The sequence below is a fragment of the Heptranchias perlo genome, chromosome 2 (genome assembly GCF_035084215.1).
Source record: "Heptranchias perlo isolate sHepPer1 chromosome 2, sHepPer1.hap1, whole genome shotgun sequence".
Lineage (NCBI taxonomy): Eukaryota > Metazoa > Chordata > Chondrichthyes > Hexanchiformes > Hexanchidae > Heptranchias > Heptranchias perlo.
In genome coordinates this window covers 83,842,476-83,864,209 of record NC_090326.1, presented here as the reverse complement: position 1 = coordinate 83,864,209, position 21,734 = coordinate 83,842,476, and the positions used below count along the sequence as shown (strand labels likewise).

The 21,734-nt window shown below is 45.0% G+C and overlaps 1 long non-coding RNA gene across 2 annotated transcripts in view; it reads left to right on the top strand.

Moving 5' to 3' along the window:
- LOC137333968 (uncharacterized) overlaps nucleotides 1-21,159 on the top strand; it is a 52,700-nt gene extending 31,541 nt beyond the window's left edge. The window contains exons 1-3 of one of the 2 annotated variants that reach the window (XR_010966021.1): nucleotides 17,579-17,664; nucleotides 19,898-20,073; nucleotides 20,961-21,159. This is a non-coding gene — a long non-coding RNA (uncharacterized lncRNA). Of the gene's footprint in view, nucleotides 1-17,578; nucleotides 17,665-19,897; nucleotides 20,074-20,960 lie in introns of those variants that run through there. The other variant, XR_010966020.1, reaches the window with a different exon arrangement.
- The last annotated feature ends 575 nt before the right edge of the window (nucleotides 21,160-21,734 follow it).

Below are 21,734 nucleotides of genomic sequence, written 5' to 3'. Positions count from 1 at the left end.
GTTAACATTTATCCATCAACCAACATCATTAAAACAGATTTTCTGATCATCTATCTCATTGCTGTTTGTGGGACCTTGCTGTGTGCAAATTATCTGCCCCATTTGCCTAAATACAAAAGTGACTACATTTTGACAGTACTTTGATCGAAGTTTTCAAGATATTAAGAGGAACTGATGGGGTAGATAGAGAGAAACTATTTCCGCTAGTTGAGGAGTCTAGGACTAGGGGACATCGCCTAAAAATTAGAGCCAGGACTTTCAGGAGTGAAGTTTGGAAACACTTCTACACGCAAAGGGTGGTAGAAGTTTGGAACTCTCTTCCACAAATGGCAGTTAATGCTAGCTCAATTGTTAATTTTAAATCTGAGACTGTTAGATTTTCGTTAACCAAAGGTATTAAGGGATATGAGGCTAAGGCGGGTATATGGAGCTAGGTCACAGATCAACCATGATCTCATTGAATGGTGGAACAGGTTTGAGGGGCTAAATGGCCCACTCCTGTTCCTATGTTCCTATGTTCTTATGTTCCATTGACTGTGAAGTGCTTTGGGATGTGCTAAGGATGTGAAAGACACTATATAAATGCAAGTTCTTTCTTTAATGGCTGTCATCCTGTTAGCCTTTGACTTACTGTGGGTATTTCAAATGTTGTCTGTCTTGATAATCTCTATTTCCTATGGGTGAGTTTTGACACAGAATTAAGTCATAAGTTATGTGAAAACCTAATTTTATGTAATTACTGTCCATGTTTGCAAACTTTTTCAGGAAGATGATGAAGATGTCTCCACCCCGAATGACATTCCAATTTGTTCTAGCTTCCCCCAAAATCTTCATCGTGTTACTGGTCAGGCCTCATATAAAATGCAATTTTGGCCCCCTCACATCTTGCATGATATAGAGGCCCTGAAAATGGTTCAAATGAAGGCCACCAGATTGATAACTAGTTTAAAGGTCCTCAGTTACCATGGGCTCGATTTTCCAGGAAATCGCGGGTGCGTTGGGGACGGGGGGGGTCTCTGAAAATCGGGGAAATCCCGCTCGGGTTCGGAAGCCAGCTCCAACCCGCAATTGAAGCCGGCGGGATGATAGTTAAAGAGCCGAATGTACCTCATTGAGGTACTTAAGGCACTTTGCTTGCGACATATTAGGTAGTTGGAATGATTTTTAACTTACCCACCACTTCTGATTCACGCCTGCTGAAACCAGGCATGAAGGGCCGAATCAGGCAAAAAGAAGCTAAATAAATTAAATAAAAAACCATTGCATGAAATTAGAACACAAAAACAACATACCTTTCCACCCTGCTCCGATGTCTGATGTCTCCCTCTCCGATCTCCCCCTCTTCACCCCCCCCCCGATGTCCCCCTGATCTTCCCCTCTTCACTCCGATCTTCCCCTCTCCCCCCCGATCTTCCCCTCTCCCCCCCAATCTTCCACTCTCCCCCCCCAATTTTCCATTCTCCCCCCAATCTTCCACTCCCCCCCCCCCCGGTCTTCCACTCTCCTCCCCCCCCCCCCCGATCTTCCACTCTCTCCCCCCGCCCGATCTTCCGTTCCAGCTACGGATGACGTCTCGCTCTCTCTCTCTTTCTCTCCCTCACCTCGCATTGCAGCTCCTGACGGCAGCCAACCTGTCAATCAGGCTGGCTGTCAGGCACGAAACCCGGAGAGCACGTTAATCACCATCAATTATGATGCGATTGCGTCGGAAACGGTAAGTTTTGTTTATGCAGGTTTGCCACGCGCACCTTCACCCCCCCCCCCCTGCTGCCAACCCGCCATCATTTCAAAATTGAGTCCCATAATAGGATTTAGAGAGTTGGGGCTTTTTACTCTAGTAAAGCGTAGACTTTGAGGAGATTTCATTGAGGTCTTTAAAAAGAGTTAGACTGGTCCATTGTGGATAGGCTATTTGAGTTAGATAGGTTAGGGAAGACCAGGGGGCATGAGCATGAGTTACATAAGCATAGAACTTGGGTATTTGCTATGAGGTACCTCTTTTCACAGAGAATCGTTGAACTCTGAAACATGTTACTGACACGGCATGAATTTTACCTGGAGATGGGAATTCAGCGGGTGGGTAGATAATCGCATGGAAAACTTGGAAGTAAAGTGAGCACGTCGGAATCTACGATCACAACTCAGTTGAAGGCACCGAGTTTCGCGTCTCCAAGCTATGTATCTGCATAATGCGATCTGGAGTCCACTATTTAAAGGGCCAATGCAAAAATAGATTTTGCAGGAGAATGGAGGAAATGAAGCGATGGGTGCACATAGAGGAAAGGCAGCACCCAGGTTCTCGGATGTGTCACTTGAAGTACCACTAAGTGCTGTGAGAAGCAGGATGGAGGACATCTTCCCAAGTGATCGGAGGAAGAAACCTGGTTCTGCCACCAAGAAGGCGTGGCTGGAGGTGGCTGAAGAGGTCAGCAGCAGGAGCATGGTGCCCAGGTCTTGGCTGCAGGAACCGTTTTAATGACCTAACCAGGTCAGGAAGAGTGAGTACATTTTCTGATTCATCCACATCCTGCATTGTGCAAGATCCCCCATCCCTCTCACTCTGTGTTGGCACACCTACTCAATCACATCATTCCTCACACCCACTTAAGCTTCAGCATCAACCATCCTTCATTTTCTATGCACTTCCTCACCTTCCCATTTATGCAACCACCACTGCCACTCACCCCAGTCCTGATGCAATGTGATGCATCTGTCTAATAGTCACCTTCTGATGCATCTGTTTCATAGTCACTCTCACCCAAAGCAATGCATCCATCGGGTGAATACGGCACCTTCAGCCACTCACAGGTCTGTTCTTTCTCCCCTTGTAGGAGAAGAGAGCACAAAACGCAAGGGAGACGATGAGGACTGGAGGTGGACCACCACAAATAGTCCAGCTCAAAGATGCAGAAAAGGAGGCCATGGAAATAAGTGGCAAAGCTGCATCCCTATCCATCGGAGATGGAGACAATGGGAACCCGCAGATGCCTGGTGAAAGAACTTAAACAACTTTCACACACATGATGACTTTATTTCATCAATCACTGAATTCTGACAGACCTGACTATGGTGATTGGCAAGATTATTACTTTGCCAATGACTAATTCATATCACTTTCTGTTGTCTTCCAGGGCCTTCACATGCTCAAGAAGAATGTGGCATAATGGAAGACATTGATTCCTCAGAGGAGCTCATTCCTTCTGAGGGTGCACTGTCACAGAACATACAGCCATGCACCAGCGCAAATACTAGCACTTCAGTGGGTCCTGTTAGCCAGTTAATTGGGTTGTCACCTGGTGATTCACAACTCATAAGTGAGCACAAGCAGACTCTGGTGGCAGGGGCAGCTGTGGAGTCTCCGTGTCAGAGGGCGCACTTCTCTTCAAGCTCTGTTCAGCTGGACACAGATGCAGAACCCTTGGGAACCATTGTTGAGAAGGAGAATGATTGAGGTACAGCTGCACCTTTGGGAGGCACTGGAAAACGTGCCATGCACACTCTCCACAATAGCAGAGAGGATGGAGGAGTCCAACTTCAACATTAGTGGATTGCTGTCGCAGGTAAGTGTGAGAATGTCTGTCTTGGAGAGAGTGGCCGCCTTCATTGAGCTTCAAGCACGGCTCTCAATTGAGTCTATGCAGACCATGACCACGGCTGAGCAGACTTTGGATCCCAACATGTCTGCCGCCTTAAATAGGATGACAGATATCTTATCCATGATTACAAGGCATCACTATTCTGCACCGAGATGATCTCCAGCAGAGTGGTATCCCTGGTCTCCAATGAGCCAGCCCTTATGGCTGTTTCCTGTCTGGAAGAAGTATGGAATGTTGGATTTGCCTCAACAAAGAACTCTTAGCCTCAACAGTAGAAGAACTCTCAGACAAATGATTGCCTGACAGAACTGAGAGACCAGTTGCAATGCCTGAGCTTTTATCCAGATGTGTCAATCACAGGTTTAAAGGGTCAAATCAACTTCTGCATGAATCTCACCTCCGTTTTACTGGCAAGATTGGGAAACCAGTGCAGGTGAGATTAAGTTTGTTTCAGACTTAGAATCCACAAAAAATTAAGCACCTCAACTATTTCAATTAGGTAAATTGCCCCTTTAGCAATCCGCCCGCTAGCATTAAGTGGGAACAGGACTTCCGGGTTTCGGATGAGCGCGCACATCCAAATGTTCCTGGGTTAAACTCAGAAGTGGGCACATTGGAGCTGAGTTGCGGTTGCGCTTGAAAAAGTTGTTATTTTAAACCACCCCCCCTCCCCGCCAAACCCACCCCATTCTTTGGGGTTAAAATTACCCTCGTGCAGTAAGTGTGGATTCGCTGCAAGCATTAAAAAGGCAGCTGGATGAGTTCCTGAGTGTAGCTAATGTAACTGCATATAGAAGGTAGGTAGGTCATTGGGGGATGTGTTTCCCAATCAGTAAAATCAGTAAAAAAAAACTAGTATCAGTAATGGAGGCCATCAAACTATCGGATTGTCGTAAAAACCCATCTGGTTCACTAATGTCCTTTCGGGAAGGAAACCTGCCGTCCTTACCCAGTCTGGCCTATATGTAACTCCAGACCCACATCAATGTGGTTGATTCTTAATTGCCCTCTGAAATGGCCTAGCAAGCCACTCAGTTGTTCAAGAAGGTGGCTCACCACCACCTTCTCAAGGGCAATTAGGGATGGGCAATAAATGCTGGCCTCGCCAGCGACGCCCACATCCCATGAACGAATAAAAAAAAAATCACTGTGATCTCCTGGAACTTGTTTGATTGCCTTCAGGGGTCGGAAAGTCATTTAGCAATGTTTTTTTCCTAAATTGGCTTAACATTTTTTTCTCTTTGTTTTTACCTGCCCTGAAAGATTGCATGCCTGGTGGATGGCATGCAGATGTTACAGCGTGACAGTATAGTCACACTCAACTGACCAGTTGGTCTTTATTTATCCTTTTTCCTATATTTGCATGTCAGGTTTCTTAAGCACATAGAAACATAGAAAATAGGAGCAGGAGTAGGCCATTCGGCCCTTCAAGCCTGCCCTGCCATTCAATATGATCATGGCTGATCCTTTATCTCAATACCATATTCCCGCTCTCTCCCCATAGCCCTTGATGCCTTTTGTGTCCAGAAATCCACCTAGCTCCTTCTCAACTTTAGCACTTAGATGATGTATCCAACTGACTTCACTAACTGTCATTGAGGTGAGTAGCAATTAGCTATCAACATAGTTCTGGATCCTTGGTGAATCTGGTGCTTGAGGTTAGAAGTTCAGCATGTAATCTGACCAGCACTGAGTTTTTGAATTGCATTTATTATTTCACCTTACTGTATCAAGTGTTCCTCAGTTTATGTCAGGGTTTCGGATTCTTCAGAAATTGTATTACTAATTTTGTCAGAAGAAAAAAATATATAATTTAGTAAAGTTAATCACAGACCAATAAAATGAATAACAGCTGGAAGCTCACACTGGTAATGGAAAGCTACTGGGGATGGGAAACTGAAATCTCCTTCAAAAGTGAAGCACCAAAATACAATGTAAATGGAGTTGAAGCAAAAAAAGCGAGATTCACCTGGTGAAAATGAGGGAACAATAACCTAATTCAGATCTGGTAATAACAGACATCAGTCTCAAAAGAACTCATACAAAAGCACTTTTATTATTTAACACAATACCAGTATCCTGCAACACCTGCAGAATGAAACTAGACGCCGAAGATTCGTATCTGATATTTAGACCAAATCTTATCATTTAGGAATGCAAATGCATGATGGGGCAATCTTTGCTGAAGCAAAGTCAGTGACTGAGGAAGTTGACACAGTAGTCAAAACATCCTGTATGAATTTCCAGACAAGTGAAGAATGGAATAATATAGGAATTGCAATTTGCCATGAATACGGTGTACAATTAGTTTCCCAGTATGGAAATTTGAAATAACAAAGACCCAGAATTAGCTGTTGCAGGGCATCGAATGGCCTCCACCATAGTTGACTTGCCCTTGCCTGTTTAATCTTGATATTTTACGCCGCATGTTGCTGGAAGTGTGAGATGGAAACATTGCAGTGAAGGAATCCGGGCGTCTGGGATCTGAGTGAGGGAAACCGGGCGTCTGGGATCTGAGTGAGGGAAACCGGGCGTCTGGGATCTGAGTGAGGGAAACCGGGCATTTTGGATTTGAGTGAGGGAAACCGGGCGTCTGGGATCTGAGTGAGGGAAACCGGGCGTTTTGGATTTGAGTGAGGGAAACCGGGCGTCTGGGATCTGAGTGAGGGAAACCGGGCGTCTGGGATCTGAGTGAACAGGGCAAGCAACACTACATCTCCTTAACCAATCAGATTGAAGGATTGAGAAATTAACACTGCAAGGACTGAGAAGGAAGTGTAAATTAGAATGGGTGAATTCAATGTCAAATCAGGTACAGAAAGAGAAATAAAGAGAGGGAAAGAAAGATTGGATTAAGAGAGAGAGAGAGTGAGAGAAAAGAAACAGAAAGAAGAGGTAAAAAGACATTTTAATTTTAAAAAAATTGAATCTCCAACAACAAATAAAACCTGAAGGAATGAGACTTCACACTTGTAATAGTTAATTTTCAGTGCCAGAGAGGTTGACTGGCATAATTAACACTTGTCAAGTCATTAAAAGGGTACTTAGACTGAAATGGACAAGACTTAACTTTCTGTGGAGAGTTTAGTTTGTATCTACTGCACAAATACAGGAACTTCACGCTGGTCAATGCGTTTCACTGGTGAGTCAGATGGTGAGATGCCATTTTCACGGCGGAGCGGCGCATCTTGGACAGCAACATTTGGATTTCCTTGTTTAACCGCACATCTGCCCTCACCGGAAGTTGCTGTAGCATTTGTGCATAAATAATAGCGAGCGCCATTAGCCTCACTATTATTTTGACATCAGATTCTGGGCCAAAGTCATATTGAGCTCTACAATTCTGTAGCAGTTGTCCCAGTCTCCCACCATAACTTTGACAGGAGACTGGGTGAAGCCCTATGACATTTCAGGGCCATGGTTTGGTTGAAGTCACATGCTACACGCACGATTGTCTAAATTGTAAAACACACCAACACACAGTCGAACTTTCTTTCATGCAATTCCAATTTACAAATGAAAACATGATTTCAAGAGGGAGACCTGTCCTGTTCCTCAGCCTGCTTCCTGAGTCTCCGCTCCAAGTTGTTGTATTGAATATGATGTTAGGAATTTTCTGTGCTATCAGAATGATTTCCCGTCTCCAGTGTTCCAGAAGATTTATTTTTTAAGATAGCGCGAAATATCCCAAAGACATCAAAATTTAATAAGATTAAAGTCAGAAAAGTTTCAATACTATACAGATCTCTGTTGAGGTTGTTTGACTCTATCCTCAAGTATTTCTGATATAGAATGAACTTAGGAGGGTAGAAATTGCACCTCGGGGGAGGGGGGCAATTCTGGCAGAGTTGTGGGGTGGATAATCTAGGTGCTGCCTGATCCAAGTTACTGCATGGCAGCCTGGATCAGGCTGACCTGAAGTGACAAACAGGGAAAACAATCATTGCATCCACCTCATGCAGCAACACATCCATTTTACCAAACCTTAATCAGGGGTTTGGGTGAAATACTGCTCCGCCAATTGTCTGCAGACTCCATTTTGTGCCGTTACATTGGGTTTATCTTTCTTCGCTTTTGGCCTGTTACTTCTTTCCTTTCATACAGCTTTTGGAAAGGCTGACAAATATTCAAAACTATTTTCAGCTTTTCTAAAGGCTTAAAGAATTTTTAACCCCCGATATGGCCAGTACCTTTGGTAATTTTCCCAGCTGCTTGCTTACACTGGATATCCTGCCTGTACATCAATCGGGCACCTGAGCCAATTGCACAGGGAGAACCTTCAAATGATTGAGATGAGTTGACCTCATAAGTTCATGCACGGTTAGCTCTCCTCATTCAGTGTATGCCATGCACATAACCCCTTGCACAATCAGCTTGATAACTTAATATATTGTTCACTACTTCAGAAAAACTTGTCATTCTGCTTTTCAAGCCCTTCAGGGAGCTTGACAATTGATGTCCCATCAGTGAGTAGTTCTATAAGGACCAACATATATAGGCATCCTTTCTAGTCTCGGATGCTCATTCAGAAGCAGTTCAGCATGAAAAGTTCAGTGTTGGGCAGGCACTGTCATGGACCTAATACATTGAGATTTTTAGGCTCAGACACACAACTGACATTTAGAACCTGAAAGGATGTAATTGTGGTGTGGGCCCAATGAATCTCCTTAATGGGGTCTGTAGCTGACAACAGTTGAATAGTTTCCAGGTGAGCTTGGAGACCTAAGTCAAACATCTCTGTGGAGATCTTCCAATTGTAAATATATATGTTTAATCAAGCCTAACTAGACAGCAATTTTGTATTAAATGTACCCCATCACAAATTTACATTCTGAGAGCACTGAAGAAATTGTAAGAGTGAACATTGAACTTGTACAAATAATGAGAGTGCAAAGTAACTTAAATCATTCAAATATTGGATGAATAATGAGCTAATATGGCAAAATAATAACACTTTGAAAATATATCAAAATGAATAATTTTTTAATGGGTGTCTAAGATCCTGATGTCTGACATTATCTGCAATAGGTGGCACTATTGTCAGTTCACTTTTACAGTCATCAGACTACACTGACACCACAGCAATGTCTAAAAATAAATATACTCGCATGTAAACGTCCCAGACTCCTCCATCACAATCTCTGGGTATGTCCTGTCCTACCGGCAGGACGGACCCAACAGAGGTGGTGCTCAGTGGTATAAAGTCAGGAGGGAGTGGTCCTGGGAGTCCTCAACATTGACTCCGGACCCCATAAAGTCTCATGGCATCAGGTCAAACATGGGCAAGGAAACCTCCTGCTGATTACCACCTACCGTCCTCCCTCAGCTGATGAATCAGTACTCCTCCATGTTGAGCACCACTTGGAGGAAGCACTGAGAGTAGCAAGGGCACAGAATGTACTCTGGGTGGGGGACTTCAAAGTCCATCACCAAGTGTGGCTCGGTAGCACCACTACGGACCGAGCTGGCCGAGTCCTGAAGGACATAGCTGCCAGACTGGGCCTGCGGCAGGTGGTGAGAGAACCAACACAAGGGAAAAACCTACTTGAACTCGTCCTCACCAATCTACCTGTCGCAGATGCATCTGTCCATTGGTAGGAGTGACCACCGCACAACTCTTGTGGAGATAAAGTCCCGTCTTTACACTGAGGACACCGTCCAATGTGTTGTGTGGCACTACCACCATGCTAAATGGGATAGATTCAGAATAGATCTAGCAGTTCAAAACTGGGCATTCATGAAGCAGAATTGTATTCCAGCAAATCTGTAACCTCATGGCCCGGCATATCCCTCACTCTACCATTACCATCAAGCCAGAGGATCAACCGTGATCCAATGAGGAGTGTAGAAGAGCATGCCACAAGCAGCACCAGGCATACCTAAAAATGAGGTGCCAAACTGGTGAAGCTACAACACAGGACTTCATGCATGCTAAACAGTGGAAGCAACATGCTATAGACAGAGCTAAGCGATTCCACAACCAACAGATCAGATCAAAGATTTGCAGTCCTGCCACATACAGTCGTTAATGATGGTGGACAATTAAATAACTAATGAGAGGAGGAGGCTCTGTGAACAGCCCCATCCTCAATGATGGCAGAGCCCAGCAAGTGAGTGCAAAAGGCAAGGCTGAAGCGTTTGCAACCATCTTCAGCCAGCAGTGCCGAGTAAATGATCCATCTCGGCCTCCTCCCGAGATCCCCACCATCACAAAAGCTCGTCTTCAGCCAATTCGATACACTCCACGTGATAGCAAGAAATGGCTGAGGGCACGGGATACAACAAAGGCTATGGGCCCCAACAGCATCCCGGCTGTAGTGCTGAAGACTTGTGCTCCAGAAATAGCCGCGCCACTAGCCAAGCTGTTCCAGTACAGCTACAACACTGGCATCTACCTGACAAAGTGGAAAATTGACCGGGTATGTCCTGTCCACAAAAAGCAGGACAAATCCAATCCGGTCAATTACTGCCACATCAGTCTACTCTCAATCATCAGCAAAGTGATGGAAGGTGTCGTCGACAGTGCTATCAAGCGGCACTTACTCACCAATAACCTGCAACTTGATGCTCAGTTCGGGTTCCATCAGGAACACTCGGCTCCAGACCTCATTACAGCCTTGGTCCAAACATGGACAAAAGAGCTGAATTCCAGAGGTGAGGTGAGAGTGATACCTAGCACAAAGGAAGATGGTAGTGGTTGTTGGAGGCCAATCTTCTCAGCCCCAGGACATCGCTGCAGGAGTTCCTCAGGGCAGTGTCCTAGGCCCAACCATCTTTAGCTGCTTCATCAATGACCTTCCCTCCATCATAAGGTGAGAAGTGGGGATGTTCACTGATGATTGCAGAGTGTACAGATCCATTTGCAACCCCTCAGATAATGAAGCTGTCCGTACCCATATGCAGCGAGACCTGGACAACATCCAGGCTTGGGCTGATAAGTGGCAAGTAACATCCGTGCCAGACAAATGCCAGGCAATGACCATCTCCAACAAGACAGAGTCTAACCACCTCCCTTGACATTCAACGGCATTACCATCGCCAAATTCCCCACCATCAACATCCTGGGGGTTACCATTGACCAGAAACTTAACTGGTCCAGCCACATAAATACTGTGGCTACAAGAGCAGGTCAGAGGCTGGGTATTCTGCGTCGAGTGACTCATCTCCTGAATCCCCAAAGCCTTTCCACCATCTACAAGGCACAAGTCAGGACTGTGATGGAATACTCTCCACATGCCTGGATGAGTGCAGCTCCAACAACGCTCAAGAAGCTCGATACCATCCAGGACAAAGCAACCCACTTGATTGGCACCCCATCTACCACCTTAACCATTCACTCACTCCGCCACTGGCGCACAGTGGTTGCAGTATATACCACCTACAAGATGCACTGTAGCAACTCGTCAAGGCTTCTTTGACAGTACCTCCCAAACCCGCCATCTCTACCTCCTAGAAGGACAAGGGCAGCAGACGCATGGGAACACCACCATCTGCACATTCCCGCCAAGTCATTCACCATCCCGACTTGGAAATATATCGCCATTCCTTCATCGCTGCTTGGTCAAAATCCTGGAACTCCCTACCTAACAGCACTGTGGGAGAATCTTCGCTACACGGACTTCAGCGGTTTAAGAAGGTGGCTCACCACCACCTTCTCAAGGGCAATTAGGGATGGGCAATAAATGCCGGCCTCACCAGCGACGCCCACATCCCATGAACGAACAAAAAAACATCTGGACCATATTTTCTTGTGTTTGCTAATTTTAACAAAAAGTAAACCTGATAAAGGGCTGTGGTGGTAGAAAGCGCTAATAGATTCCTTGTGCTTCTCTGGATATTCCCAATCCTCCAAAATTTACGTGAATGACTATTAGTGAAAAGTTCAGGATGAAATGATTTGCGGTTATAAACGTTTTGTTGAGGTCATTAAAGAGCATTTCACAGCTGCACAGTTAAATGGAAAAGTGAATCCTTATTGGAGGTTAGACCTCACATTAAAGAACTTGAAGAAAGGGAAGAGTTTCTAAGTATTGCCACAGCAGCGACAGAAGTTAATAATACAGGACTACGTGCATGCTAAACAGTGGAAGCAACACGCTACAGGCAGAGCTAAGCGATTCCACAACCAATGGATCAGATGAAAGCTCTGCAGTCCTGCCACATCCAGCCGTGAATGGTGGTGGACAATTAAACAACTAACGGGAGGAGGAGGCTCTGTAAACATCCCCATCCTCAATGATGGCGGAGTCCAGCACGTGAGTACAAAAGACAAGGCTGAAGCATTTGCAACCATTTTCAGCCAGATGTGCCGAGTAGATGATCCATCTCGGCCTCCTCCCGATATCCCCACCATCACAGAAGCCAGTCTTCAGCCAATTTGATTCACTCCACGTGATATCAAGAAACAGCTGAGTGCACTGGATACAACAAAGGCTATGGGCCCCGACAACATCCCAGCTGTAGTGCTGAAGGCTTGTGCTCCAGAACTAGCAGCGCCTCTAGCTAAACAGTTCTAGTACAGCTATAACACTGGCATCTACCCGACAATGTGGAAAATTGCCCAGGTATGTCCTGGACAAAGCAGAACAAATCCATTCCGGCCAATTACCGCCCCACCAGTCTACTGTCAATCATCAGCAAAGAGATGGCAGGTGTCTTCGACAGTGCTATCAAGTGACACTTGCTCACCAGTAACCTACTCACCGATGCTCAGTTTGTGTTCCGCCAGGACCACCCGGCTCCAGACCTCATTACAGCCTTGGTCCAAACATGGACAAAAGAGCTGAATTCCAGAGGCGAGATGAGAGTGACTGCCCTTGACATCAAGGCAGCATTTCACCGAGTGTGGCACCAAGAAGGCCTAGTAAAATTGAAGTCAATGGGAATCAGGGGGAAAACTCTCCATTGGCTGGAGTCATACCTAGCACAACGGAAGATACTAATGGTTGTTTGAGGCCAATCACCTCAGCCCCAGGACATTGCTGCTGGTGTTCCTTAGGGCAGTGCCCTAGGCCCAACCATCTTCAGCTGCTTCATCAATGACTTTCCCCCCATCATAAGGTCAGAAATGGGGATGTTCGCTGATAATTGCCGAGTGTTCAGTTCCACTGGCAACCCCTCAGATAATGAAGCAGTCCATGCATGCAACAAGGCCTGGACAACATCCAGGCTTGGGCTGATATGTGACAAGTAATCTTCGCGCCAGACAAGTGCCAGGCAATGACCATCTCCAACAAGAGAGGGTCTAACCACCTCCCCATGACATTCAACGGCATTACCATCGCTGAATCTCCCACCATCAACATCCTGGGGGTCACCATTGACCAGAAACTTAACTGGACCAGCCACATAAATTCTGTGGCTACAATAGCAAGTCAGAGGCTGGGTATTCTGCGGCGAGTGACTCGCCTCCTGACTCCCCAAAGCCTTTCCACCATCTACAAGGAACAAGTCAGGTGTGTGATGGAATACTCTCCACTTGCCTGGATGAGTGCAGCTTCAACAACACTCAAGAAGCTCGACACCATCCAGTTCAAACCAGCCCGCTTGATTGGCACCCCATCCACCACCCTAAACATTCGCTCCCTTCACCACCGGCGCACTGTGGCTGCAGTGTGTACCATCCACAGGATGCACTGCAGCAACTCACCAAGGCTTCTTCGACAGCACTTCCCAGACCCGCAACTTCTACCACCTAGAAGGACAAGGGCAGCAGGCACATGGGAACTACACCACCTGCACGTTCCCCTCCAAGTCACACACCATCCCGACTTGGAAATATATCGCCGTTCCTTCATCGTCACTGGGTCAAAATCCTGGAACTCCCTTCCTAACAGCACTGTGGGAGAACCTTCACCACAAGGACTGCAGCGGTTCAAGAAGGCGGCTCACCACCACCTTCTCAAGGGCAATTAGGGATGGGCAATAAATGCTGGCTTTGCCAGCGACACCCACATCCCATGAATGAATAAAAAAAAGCCTATATAGCACAGCCCTATGAATTAGATACAATTCATGTGGATTAACAGAGGGAGGGAATGGCTTGGTAGTAGGAAGGAGCTGATTACCGAAGGTCTCTTATTTCTCTTACAATTAGTCCCCAAATCCAATGGAAACCAATTCTAATCACTGCATGTTTAAACCTGTGTTTGTGTACAAGATTTTGCCAATGTGCGAACCATGCATCTGCAACGAAACACTTCACAAGACAGTACTCAGCGTTATAGGCTGCGTGAAAGTTTACCATTGTAAACAATTTTACAACACCAAGTTATAGTCCAACAATCTTTATTTGAAATTTGAAAGTTTACCGTCATTATTGTTTGGGGGACGGAGGGATGGGGGTGGGGTGGGGAACAATAATGCTTAAAGGACAGTTGAGGAGGCAAATCATTATTGGCTTTTATAAAAGAACAACAACCAAGAGAACTGAATGATTCAGCACACACTCAGGTGAAACCAGCTAGCACCAATCGTATCGGTCTCTTCATTGTTTTTTCAATGCTGACCAGATAGGAATCCTTTGGAAGCTTTTGCATGCTTCATTATATTTCAGCTTGGCTCAGCTTCTAGCGCTCTGGAAATGATCTGCTTTCTGGTTGAACTGTGATTTTTCTCAATTTTGGTTGAGCCATTTAGCACAAAAATTTTACACTCCACGGCACAATTAATGAATTTTCCAACATTATAGAGGTTAAGTGCCTCTTTAGCGGCTTGAAAAATGTTAAAAGATAAGAGTGAAGATCTGTTGTGTGGTGGGCTTTGGCCCTGTAATTCAGTGTTCCTGTTAATGAAATCACATTTCCAAGAAAATCGCATTTCAAATCAGTGGGTTCCTGTAATTTAATTAGGATGTCAAAATAATGAAGAAAGACTGGGTTTTCTCCTGTTCTCTTTTCCCAAGAAAAATATAGGCCTTTACCTCTAAAATATTATGAATGATAAACAAGCATCGACAAGTTGCCACGAGCTGCCAGAGGCAGTAGTAGAGGCGGGTACAATTTTGTCTTTTAAAAAGCATTTGGACAGTTACATGGGTAAGATGGGTATAGAGGGATATGGGCCAAGTGCAGGCAACTGGGACTAGCTTAGTGGTATAAACTGGGCGACATGGACATGTTGGGCCGAAGGGCCTGTTTCCATGTTGTAAACTTCTATGATTCTAAGTTATTGCAAATATTTCTCAATTTTGCCATTAGTAGGCCATCTGATACTGCTCTGAAAGAAAATCATTTTTTAATTCATTCTCGGGATATTGGTGTCACTGGCAAGCCTGGTGTGTATTGCCCATCCCTAGTTGCCCTTGAGAAGATGGTGGTGGGCCTTCTTCTTCAACCACTGCAGTCCATGTGATGAAGGTGTTCTCACAATGCAGTTGTGATAGTGAGTTCCAGGATTTTGACCTAGCAACGTTGAAGGACCAGCGATATATGTCCATGTCTTAAATTTGTGTAGAACCTTGATTAGACCACACTTGGAGTACTGTGCACAGTTCTGATCTCCATATTATAAAAAAGATAGAGAGGCACTGGAGAAGGTGCAAAAAAGATTTACTAGGTTGATACCAGAACTGAGAGATGATACCTATCAGGAAAGATTGAACAGATTGGGGCTATTTTCTCTCGAAAATAAAAGACTGAGGGGTTATCTGATCGAGGTCTTTAAGATTATGAAATGGTTTGATAGAGTAGATGTAGAAAAGATGTTTCCACTTGTGGGTGAGACCAAAACTAGGGACCATAAATATAAGGCAGTTGTTTGTAAATCCAATGTGGAATTCAGGAGAAACTTCTTTACTTAGAGAGTGGTTAGAATGTGGAACTCACTACCACAAGGAAAAGTTGAGGCGAATGGCATAAATGCATTTAAGGGGAAGCTAGATAAATACATGAAGGAGAAAGGAATAGATGGTTAGATGAAGAGGGGTGGAGGAAGTCTCGTGTAGAGTATAAAAACTGGCATGGACCTGTTGGGCTGAATGGCCTGTTTCTGTGTTGTACATTCTATGTGATTCTATGTAAAAGTTAGGATGATGTGTGACTTGGAGGGGAACTTGGAGGTGATGGTGCTGCCATGCACCTGCTGCCCTTATCCTTCTAGGTGGTGGAGGTCGCAGGTTTGGGAGGTGCTGTCGAAGAAGCCTTTGCGAGTTGCTGCAGTGCGTCCTGTAGATGGTACACACTGCAGCCACGGTACTCTGGTGGTGGGGTAGTAGATATTTATGGTGATCAATCAAACTGCTTTGTCCTGGATGGTGTTGAATTGCCTGAGTGTTGTTGCAGATGCACCCATCCAGGCAAGTGGAGAGTATTGCATCACATTCCTCACTTGTGCCTTGTAGCTGGTGTAGAGGCTTTGGGGATCAGGATGTAAGCCACTCGCCGCAGAATAACCAGCTTCTGACCTGGTCTAGTAGCCACAATATTTATATAGCTGATCCAGTTGAGTTTCTATTCAATGGTGATTCCCAGGATGTTGATAGTGGGGGATTTGGTGATAGTAATGCCATTGAATGTCAAGGGGAAGAATTTAGACTCTTTCTTGTTGGAGATGGTCATTACCTGGCACTTGTGTGGCGCGAATGTTACTTGTCACTCATCAGTTCAAGCCTGGATGACGTGCAGGTCCTGTTGCATGCAGTCATGGACTGCTTCATTATCTGAGGAATTGCGAATGGAACTGAACACTGTGCAATCATCAGCGAACAGCCCCCCACGTCTGACTTATGATAGAGGGAAGATCATTGATGGAGCATCTAAAGATAGTTGGGCCTTGGATGCTGCACTGAGGAACTCCTCCAGTGATGCCCAGCGACTGAGATGAATGGACTCCAACAACCACAACCACCTTTCTTTGTGCTAGCTATAACTCCAGCCTCCAGCTTCACAGGAGCATTATCAAAGTTTGACACCAAGTCACATAAGGAGGTATTAGGACAGGTGACCAAAAGCTTGGTCAAAGTGGTAGGTTTTAAGGAGCATCTTAAAGGAGGAGAGGTAGAGAGGCAGAGAGGTTTAGGGAGGGAATTCCAGAGCTTAGGGCCTACACAGCTGAAGGCACAGCCGCCAATGTTGGAACGATTAAAATCAGGGATATGCAAGAGGCCAGAATTGGAGGAGCGCACAGATGTTGAAGTGTTGTAGAGCTGGGGGAGGTTACAGAGATTAGAAGCAGCGAAGCCATGGAGGGATTTCAAAACAAGGACGAGAATTTAAAATCAAAGCATTCCCAGACCAGGAGCCAATTTAGGTCACCAAGCACAGGGGTGATGGGTGAATGGGACTTGGTGAGAGATAGGATACGGGCAGCAGAGTTTAAGATGAGCTCAAGTTTACTGAGGCTGCAGTGTGGGAGGCCGGCCAGGAGAGCATTGGAATGGTCAAGTCTAGAGGCAACAAAGGCATGGGTGAGGGTTTCAGCGGCCGTTGAGCTGAGGCAGGGGCAAGTCTAGTTCTGGAGTACAGGTCTTCAGCGCTACAGCCGGGATGTTGTTGGGGCACATAGCTTTTGGTGCGTCCAGTGCACTCAGACACTTCTTGATGTCATGCAGAGTGAATCAAATTGGCTAAAGACTGGCATCTGTAATGGTGGGACCCTCAGCAGGAGCCACTTGGCACTTCTGGCTGAAGATGATTGCAAACGCTTCAGCCTTGTCTTTTGCATTCATATATCGTGCTCTGCCATCATTGGCAATAGGGATATACATGGGGCCTCCTACTCCTGTTCGTTGCTTAATTGTCCACAACCATTCAACCATTTATGACTGGATGTGGCAGGGTTGCAGAACTTTTACCTGATCTGTTGGTTGTGCGATTGCTTAGCTCTGTCTGTAGCATGCTGCTCTGCTGCTTAGCGTGCGTGTAGTCCTGTGTTGTAGATTCACCAGGTTGGCACCTCATTTTCAGGAACGCCTGGTGCTGCTCCTCGCATGCTCGTCTACAATCCTCGTTGAATCTGGATTGATGGTGTTGGAAAAGCGAGAGATATGCCGGCCCATGAGGTTACAGATCGTGGTGGTTCACAATGCTGCTGTCGCTGATGGCCCACAGCGCCTCATGGATACCCAATTGTGAGCTGCTAAACATATTCTTCATCTATCCCACCTAACATTATGGTAGTGCCACACAACATGATGGAGGGTGCCCTCAATGTGAAGAATGAGACCTCAGTTTCCTTAATATGAAAACTGGGGCCTGAGCAGGGAAACTGCCGTAGCCTTCTTGCCAAGCTGAAGCAGCTCAGCAGTGGTGTCAAGGACGAAGAGGCCCTCAAGGTAAGTGAAGAACTTTCCTTTGTGGGAAGAACAGGAGTGCTGCTCCGGACTCCACAAGGAAAGTTGCGGCCTCCCCTGCCCTGGACTAAGCCCACCACCACCTCCCCCCCACCATCCCCCTCCTGCGAGACCGTCCCAAACCCCATTCTTCGCCACTTACCTAGAAGCCAGCGGGTGGGCGACCAAGGGCCACCCGATCTTTGCGTGCCATCTTTCCGCCAGTTCCGGGCAGGAAGTGGACTAGCGGCATTTAAATGAGGCCCGGGAGCACAAATCCTCCAGGCCTAAAACTTAGGCCTGTGAGTACATTTTGTACCCTTCCCTCTCCCCACAAGCCTGAAACCCGCTCTGGGTTAAATCAACCCCATCATTCTGACTTGCAATTTTTTTGCATAATGTAGGTGTGACAGTAAACTATTTACGGTGATGGATTCTGAGCAGAACACTTCTTTTTAGCTCTACACATCCCCATTTCCCACTCCAAGTACCCACATCGGGCTAGATTTTGGCTGATAGCGAATCGGCAGCCCATTTTATATCTCAACTGATTTTTATTTCTACAGTGGTGGTTGCACTAGGGAAGTTAATATGTTCCCGTTTCAGGTACTCGGTGTCAGCATCAAGCACTCCCAGGTCAGGTAAAGTAGATGTAAAAATCACAGTAAATCTGGTGCCTTAACCTAGAGCACCCCATACTAAACGATTGTGACATTTTCCTAGTTCTTGCGCCAACTATGTCTGTAGCCGCTCTGAGAGTAAGAATACTAATTTAGGGCTAATTTTATATTATAGGCCGAAAGAGTAAATTTTGCAATGCCCAGGATGTTATCCATTGATTTCAATGGTCCATGATTTTGCAATATGCATGCAAGGCCCTACCAGTGGAATGGGGCCTTACAAAATATGCCCTGAGATCTAATAATAGCTGGTTTGAGTCTACCGAAATTCATTTCATGTTAAACCCTTGCAGCCAACAGAAAGAGAAAACTTTTAAGCCATCAGTCTGGGCTGGATCCAAAACTAGGCCACAAAGAATAATGTGCTAACCCACTGTGCCCCATAGGGTGCAATGTATGCTCAAATTGAATTCAGTTTTTACAAGTAATTTACACATTTATGAACAGATATTAATGTCTATAAAATTCAGTTATAATTAATAAAATGGATCATGAAGCATGTAATCTGTTTGAATGAATGCAAAGAACTTAATTTACACAATTTATTGCAGTGAAACAAACGAAATAAGTATACTTTTAAGATAATTAAACATAATTTGTAAAGTTTCATTGAACATATGATCACAATTTACATCATTTAGTTTTACAGATACATTCGCCACATAAATTGAATTTATCGGATTCCTAAAATTCTGTAGCATGAGATCACTTTGAAAACATTGTCAAATCTTCCTGAGAAATTTAATTTATTAAGTCCTACATGACATGTTTGACGTCCATACTATCTGATCAACTGAACAAGTTTAACAATTGCACCTTTGTACTCTGTTTCCAGTATATCACATGACAACAAGCAAATGCCATCTTCAGGTGACTGAGTACAATTAACTCCTTTTAAAGGAATTCTCCAGCTACACTTTCAGATTTAAAGGAATATGATTTCATGATATCATGTTTCAAAAACCTTTTTTTTTAAAGCAAGACAGGATGATGTAAAGCATCAAAACACATAATCACATCACTTGTACAACATCATCATGTTGAAAACAACATACAACTCATCTGCCTTCTTAAACAAAACAAGGTTTGCCAAAAGCTTTTTCATGATGCAAATGTCCCTTTAAATCAAATGTGGTAATTTTGACTTTAGGTGATAGTGTGAACGGGTGATATTGATTCAGCCATCCGTTATACATCTCCCCAGTATTCATTTCCATTGACTTTAATGTTATTAGACAATCTTCATGGAAAAGTGTTTGGTAAACCTTGTTTGCAAATATTTCTGGTTGATGTGAAAAATATATTAAATAAGTGTTAATTGTTTTTACACTGACTCTTTAAACCATTCTCAGGAATAACCAATCTTCAGCGCAGTGAGATGGGATTCATTACAACACACACACAATGGAGAAGCCAATCAGAGGCACATCTGCAATAATGCTGTCGAGTTGCTTGCGTTTTGTCTGTCAGCCTAGATTCTGACGTATGCGGAAAACTCATTCCTACATTTAAGAGTCTCCAAACCAAGGTACTGAGAAATCAATACCCAACTGTTGCTGTTTGTGCAATATGGTGTCCACTCTCTCTCCCAGTAGAGGTACATCCCACTTACCCAAGTACAGAAAGCTTAGACATAGGTTGGCAGAGCCAAGGGTTAGGATCCCCGGTGTGCACAGCAACTACTGCTGGAGTTTAACCAGTTAAACCTATGCAGCTTGTCAGAACTACTTCCTGCAGCTTGTCCGGCTCTGACCACTCTACCATTTAAGATATTGGCTAACAAGATTATCGGGACCCAAGTGGGAAGAATCTAGGCCCTCAGCAACAAGTCCACACCTCCGGATTCTGTTAGTGAGCCAGGGTGGCTAATCAATCAACAGTGCCCTAGATTACAACTTATCTGCCTGGTTCAGGCATTGGGTAACCAGCTCTGCCATAAGGAGTTGACTTGGTCCCAAGTCTCCATCACCAGGCATGTTTTCTTGGAGCCAACTTAATTCCAAAAAGATTCTGCCTAGTTGGTCACCAGACAATTCACAACTGAGAATATGACCCATGGCTAGGTGAATAGTAAGTACCAGGAGCTCCTCACAAGTGGCATAATGTGCAGCACAGTTCAGCATAAGATGTGTGAGTGCACTTCCACCATCCTCTTGAGTATAGCATGGATACACACACATACCCCAGTGGATCATGTTTCCACCAGTTAGAGGTGCATAGTTTCAACAGCAGCTGCTTGTCTCTATACAAACCCACGCTAGACACCGAGCCTTGATACATGAGGTCATGTTGTCCTGGTCTGCAGTCATGCCTTTCAGCACCTGTCATTTCAAGTCTTTGAGTTTCCTCATCAGCTGTATGACAGGAATCTGCTTTCAGTATACACATGTTCACTCTCCGGTTTTAACATTTCAGCGTGCTATGGAGCATCATCTTGATATTGAGCCAGACTGGGACACACTAAGAAAGGTGGATAATGATTGGCATCCATACTGCTGGAAAAAAATGTGGATTACCGAGTTCGTCACTGGAGATAAGTAGGACTGCTGTCAGTGCAAAATGTAAAGTGCAATGCATTTACCTGCTCTATAATCTTTTTAAAAATGTTTTTAACTAGTGTGGCTTAAATAAAGTTTGTGAACCCTCGTACACACTTGTTTACTTTGTTTACTGGTGATTTGCGAGCATTCTGAATGTCAGGTTAAAGTTTGAGAAGCGCTACTCATTAACATCACGCACCCAATGTAAGCGGTGGGGACTGTACCATGCATGGATCTCTCACCACTGCAATAATATGCCACTTGCAGTGCACCATAACAATTTGAGAAACTCTGTCTGGGTATATTACAAACCCCCTCATGAGCAGTCTAAACATCTGAACCACTATTTGAGCAGATCAAATGTCTGCCTCGCTGAAGCTGTGTCCTGCTGCTGTACAGGGGTGTCATTAAGTGTCATGAGCCACTGTTGCTGCATGTAGCTACAGCCTCCCTTCTCCTTCAACTTGATGTGGAGATGCCGGTGATGGACTGGGGTTGACAATTGTAAACAATTTTACAACACCAAGTTATAGTCCAGCAATTTTATTTTAAATTCACAAGCTTTCGGAGGCTACCTCCTTCCTTAGGTGAACGATGTGGAAACTTGATCAGGCGCGCATGAATACTGCAGGATGCAGGAGTCATGAGT